The 6,095-nt window shown below is 40.8% G+C and overlaps 1 non-coding gene across 1 annotated transcript; it reads left to right on the top strand.

The window, feature by feature from the left end:
• The first annotated feature begins 5,343 nt into the window (after window positions 1-5,343).
• On the top strand, window positions 5,344-5,531 carry LOC140286059 (U2 spliceosomal RNA). The gene has a single exon (XR_011910966.1). It is a non-coding gene; the product is annotated as a U2 spliceosomal RNA (small nuclear RNA).
• The last annotated feature ends 564 nt before the right edge of the window (window positions 5,532-6,095 follow it).

Below are 6,095 nucleotides of genomic sequence, written 5' to 3'. Positions count from 1 at the left end.
ATCTGTTTCAGATAAAAAACATGCTTCAAAATGTGATTCTGTGGTAGGAATTAAGTCCACAGTTCTTTGACAATGCATTGTACTCAAAAATATTTTTTTGTATGCTGACAATCGTTCAGAAAACATCAAATTTGGATCAGCAGGTGAAACAGTCCACTCCATTTCTTTCTGACATGTAGCAACAAACTCTCCCACACCTTGTCACTGCCAGTGTGTACGTTTGGCCAAGGAAATGTGAGGGCGAGTACCACAAACATTAAAAAAATCGAAGTGCTCTGGAGTGAGCGACACAGCCAATAAAGTAGGCGCACATATTTTTTCACTTCTTCTCATAGTCATTGTCAGGCCCCAAAGAAATGTGTGATGTGCAGTGCAAATCAGCAGGTTGCATGAAATCAGAAAGGGGTGAAACTAACGCTTTTGCTTCTTCCACTAGTTGTTGTGAAAAAGGAGAGCTGGGAAGTTTCCACTCATAAGCATATGTAAGTGCCGATGAATCAAACTGCACTGCTGTGAAAACTTTGTCAGGCTGTAACATAACCTTAACACCCTCTGGTGTAGAAGTTAAAATAATGCCTAATTTACACATGAGATCACAGCCCATCAGGTTAATGGGACACAACTCTGATAACAAAAATGAGTGTTTGAAGGAGAGCTCATCGGGAGTGACAACACGCAATGGGCATTGTCATTTTCTCCTTCACAACCTGGCCTGATGCAGACATACAGTAAACGTGGTTTCCACTTAATTTTGGAGGACAATCAAACTCCCCTGACGTCACTACTGATGAACATAAGTTCCTATATTCTGAGAGAAATATCTTTGCTCTAGGACGGAAATAGCATGCAAAACTTTACTACGTGAATCACAGTCGGCAAGCGTTGCTTCACTACACAGAGCAGGAAAAATGTGTGAGTGTGTTTGTGCTATCACCCATTAGTGGAGGCTGCGCTGCCGTGTGACGTCCAGAACCTGCCTCCCACCCTCAGTCAGCCTTTTGCCCAATTTCATCACTTTTTAGCTGTGGACAGTCCTTCTTCCAGTGTCCAGTCTGGCCACAGTAAAAACAAATATTCGGATCATAGCTCTGGCGTGGCCCATTTTGACCTCCTCTCCCACACGTCCACGTCTTCGACTTCGGCCTCGTCCTCTGTTTACACCAACTGCGTAATACATGGTCATGGTTGCCAAATGCAGCTCCTTTTCACACTTGTCCCTTTTGGTTGTCTTACGCGTCTCAACTTGGTTCTGAGCATGGCGAGCATATCGGCGAACGTCAGCCAAACGAGGACCCTCACACCATCCCACGTAAATGTTCTTTACTTCAGTGGCGACATCTATATAATATTGTCTGGGTCCCGTTAAAACATGTATTTTTCCCATCTAATTCCTTGTTTGCTTTAAAACAAGTATTCCCCATTTTCTATCCCTTCAGTAGCCAACCAGTTTGTATGGAGTACACTGGAGCAACTTGACTGATCAGTAAAACACTGCTTTTGTTGTCACCGCAAGGCTTCCCCCGTCGGTTGTTTCACTGAGACACTACTGAGTAACTATAACTCAACACAGTTTATACACATAACATTCATATACATACTAACAAACAAACAAACAATAATTTATCGCAATTTTCTCATCTCTGTTTGAACGTACACCCAGGTAAATATTCCTGTAGTCTTCTCATACCGACTATGGACCCATTCATTGTTTAACTTCACTGTTTTGCAAATCCTAATTGAATATTACACATTGACATTGAACTTTACTGGATAAGCAGGTCTTCATTGCATTCAGCAGCCTATATGTGAGCATCTATGTGTAAGCTGTTCTTCCTTGCATTTATCAGCAGCAAGCAATTCTTCACTGCACATGCATATGTAAATAGTAAAACAATTCCAATGTGTTAGCGAAACCTTCTATATCACAGTGGTTTCTAAGGTCTATTTTAAGTTCTTTGCCATCAGTGAGATGACATTGTTTACAAAGTGTGTCAAATTATCACTGAAGATCTTTTCAGGAATTTCAAATCTAGAAATGAGTTATTTTACGCGTGATTTTGCTACAGAGAGTGCATCTGCTTGTGCACATGGAAATATTTCAGACCATTTGGTAAAAACCTCTGTTGTCACTGAGCAGAATCGTTTCCCTTAACATTTATTTAGTTCAATGAAATCTACACAATAATGAAATAATGAAATCCAAACAAATATGTTGAAAAAGATACACTGGCTTAGGGAATTATCTTCGTTTTGGTCTTAGATTGCCCTGTGGAATGTATTTTGCACATATTTGACCTGCTAGACAAAACTTTATTCATTTATTTATTCTAAAAAAAAAAATTCAATAATTAGTAAAACCATATGCTGTAAAAACCTTGTTCATTATTGCTTCAATCCCTCCTGTTGAGACATGACATGGTCCGTGGCTCAATACTGCAGCATATTTAAACAAATTCTTTGGCAGTATGGTTTTCCTTCCGGTCATTCATACGAGTCTATTGTAGATGGCAATTGAATAACATCTAATAATGCTAAAATATTTGTAGTTTATACATTTAGCTGTGGATGTCTACATACCTGTTTTTCCAATGCTGTGTTAACACATGTACAGTTGAGAAGGCATACTGACTGTCAGTGTAAACGTTAACAACCTTTTTGTTATTTAATTTACAAGCTTCAGTTAAAGCTACCAATTCGAGTAATTTTTTGGTAGTGGTTGTTTTAAGAAAACTTCAGTTTCTGTTACTACTGCAAATCCTGTAGCATTTGTGCCATCAGGGTTTTTTACTTGACCTGTTGAATAAATATAGTTATTTCTGCATTTTCATAACGTATATCAGTTAAGTCTGGCCTGGGTAAAACACTGATGGTTATTTCTGACATGCAATCATGAGGCTTTCCATCTGTGGGGTAGGTAGCAGTGTGGATGGATTAAGTGTAGCACATCTCTCGACAACAAGGTGTGGCTGTGAAAGAAAAACTGTTATGTAGGAGAGATGTCTGGTAAAGATATTTTGTTAAGTAACCATATCACAGCCACTGCATGAGGTACCTTAAGTGTTAATGGGTGAAATAACACCATTATTGTTGATGCCTGCACTGCCAATGGCTTCTGGCCATTGATTCAAAAGTACGATCTCGTCCCTTTTTCCCCCTTTCAGTGGACACTGCCCCCTAATTACCGCAATTCAGCAGGGGGTCTTTCTTTAGGAGTACTGGACTCCCCCGTGCACGGTTTCAGCTCCGACCCTGGAAAGCGGAAAAAACGTTGAGATCTGGTTTGAGGACCCAATTGTTGAGAAAAGTCTCTCAATGAGACTCAGAGTTGCTGGAGTCAGTTAATGCAAATGTTTAATCTTGCAGCAAGTTCAAGAATGTGTGTGTGAATGGGTGTATGTGTGCGAACGTGTGTGAGTTTGTGTATGTGAGAGTTTAATGAACCTGTTATCCACAGGCAGGTCTTAACTAGTATGGCACAGGTCCAGCCTGTCTCATCTTTTTTGGAAGGTCCAGCGCTCGGCCGTAACCCTTCTGTCTGTTTGGACTCTCACATACATTCGGTTAATCATAGAAAAACGAGAACAAAACTTTTTAGCCCCTTAAATTCATAAAACAGACATGGTGCAGTTATTTCCATTCTAGAAAATAAGAGTAATCACCACCATTCCTATAAATTCTGGATATTCTAACAATCTGAATCTTTTTTAAATGTTCGATGAAGCCCTTTGCTGTTCTGTTTAGAGACTCAGCTGATCATAAACCAAGTTTTGCTCTTGAACCAAGCTTCTAAACTCTTCACCTTTTTCATTTCTCAGTTAGTATTCACTTTAAAACTGATTAAAAGAAAAATTAAATGAATGCCTATCAACAAATGTGGGATCTAAACTCTAGTGCTTTCTCTAAAATAATTTCCTTTCTCAATTCAGAAATGTGTGTGTGTAAGTCACAACACCCGTGACACCAAAACGGCTTTCTTTTCTCTCTTTTCTCTACACTCTGCACTGTGAGCACACACACCAAATCAGAAAGGCTTTTTTCTCTCTTTTCTACATTATGGACTGTGGGGACACAAAACCGCTCTCTCTCTTTTTTTTTTTGATTGTGTGCCAGGGCGTTGTCTCACGTATTAGATTATGCTTAAGATACGAATGGGTTTATCAGTCACATCAGAATCAATACATACTGATCCTCCCGTAATAAAATGGTCGGATCTTATCAAACACACTTTGTTTCTTGTGACAAGTCAGCGAAACAGCGTATACACGTCAAGACACTGAATCAAGTTTGCCACAAGAACTCATAAGTTTGGCAGTATTGCTCTGCCGTCAGCAATCATACACCCATTTTATTTTCATGAGACATGTGCAGGCACCTGTTCATCTACTGTTCTATCACTATGAATTAGTTTATCTATTATCAATAAGGATACTTCTATAACTACTATCAAAGTATGTCCGGACTTCTTATGTTGTCAGTTGCTATATATGAATAAGTGGGTTGCTACTGAAAAGCATTAAGCATGTCACACAGCCCAAACATATAACATTTCAGGACACACCACACAGTTAACAACCACAGTGAAGCATGTCAAAGCCCAAACATGTAACATTCAACAGGACACTTACACAACACATTCAAATCAAACAGTCAGACAACATACAAGAACATATACCCCAGCCGGCATTGCTCCCTGCCTATTTTCCTACAACTCACTATGTGTGCGCACACCTTTATTCACAAACTCTTCAACTTATACTCTTTTACCGAAGCTGCTACAGCTCGATTGGCCAAATACCCTTAGATCCTATTTCGGTGAATTTGACATCTGCCTTGTATGTAACAGATTAGCGGTTTAGCAGTTCTAATTTAGTTTGAGTGAAGGAAATCATTTTATAGCAAAATCCAAAATCGTGAAGAACTCATGAAAGTAAGCTTATTCTCGGATTCTTGAAACTTTAGATTTGCTCTTTCTTTTACTGCAAAGTACAACGTTGAGCAGCACTAATGAGTTGTTTCTATTTTTGGCAGGCTTTACCTTTGCGGGTGAAGCCCTTTCTGTCTGTGCAAAAGAAATCTTGTTACTGTGCAGAGTGACTTCTCTGAGTAGAGTCGCCTTACTTGTTGCGACTGTGCCGATGTTCGAAGCTGGAGTGCAAAGTTGTTGCTTGAATGGTGCTCGCTGGAGCGTGTGGTAGTGTAAAGTTATACCATTTAAAAGGGCTGAAGAGTGCTCAGTGCAGCGGGTGGGCGGAGGTGCAAAGTGACACTATGGCCATAAAAGAACACCGCTACAAGTGCGCATTGTGCCAGGAAGGGCCCTCGGACGTGAACCAGTGGACAGTTATCGCTTCTCGGCCTTTTGGCTAAGATCAAGTGTAGTATCTGTACTTATCAGTTTAATATGTGATATGTCTATGCAAGGACTACATATTAAATGGATTTTTATCAATAGGAGTTGAAAAAGGAGCTTGCTCCGTTCACTCCAAGCATCGACCCGGTACTGCAGTGCCGCTGGGAACGGTGCGCTCTCCTCTGCTCTTGTGAAAAAGCAAACAGCGGTGCAGGATGGAAGTTTCTTTAATCTGCTGAGAAAAGAGAGTGAATGCGAAGCAGACTTTAACACGGCTCTGGGAGCGAGCCGAGTGCGGGCTAACCAGGAGAATTGCTTGAAAGAAACGCGACACCGAATGAGCGGTCAGAACAAAGCCTCAATACGGTGTTCCTGTGGTGTTTTTATAAAATGCGGTGTAAAAAAAGGTGTGAATGCCCCATAGAAAACTAAAAGGTGGAGCGGAAGTGTTCGGCTGCAAGAAGGTGTGAATGTCCGACTATATTTGGTGAAAAGCAGGTGAAGCAAGGTCTGAATGCCCAACCTTACATCATCAAAAGCGAGATCAGAGGTTTTTGGCTGCAAGAAGGCCATAGTTTGCCAAAAGCGGGTAAGGTGCGAATGATCGGCTAAATATCAACAAAAGTGGGGGCGGAGGTCTTCGGATGCAAGTGGGTGTGAATATCCCACCATACAAGTATGGTGGAGAGGAAGCTGTGAATGGCCGACCATAGTTTGCAAAAAGCGGGTGAGAAAAGGTGCGAAT

The sequence above is a fragment of the Leuresthes tenuis genome, unplaced genomic scaffold (assembly GCF_036924035.1).
Source record: "Leuresthes tenuis unplaced genomic scaffold, fLeuTen1.0.hap1 SCAF_71, whole genome shotgun sequence".
Taxonomy (NCBI): Eukaryota; Metazoa; Chordata; class Actinopteri; order Atheriniformes; family Atherinopsidae; genus Leuresthes; species Leuresthes tenuis.
Note: the sequence above shows the minus strand (reverse complement) of the source record. Positions and strands in the feature narration are given on the sequence as shown.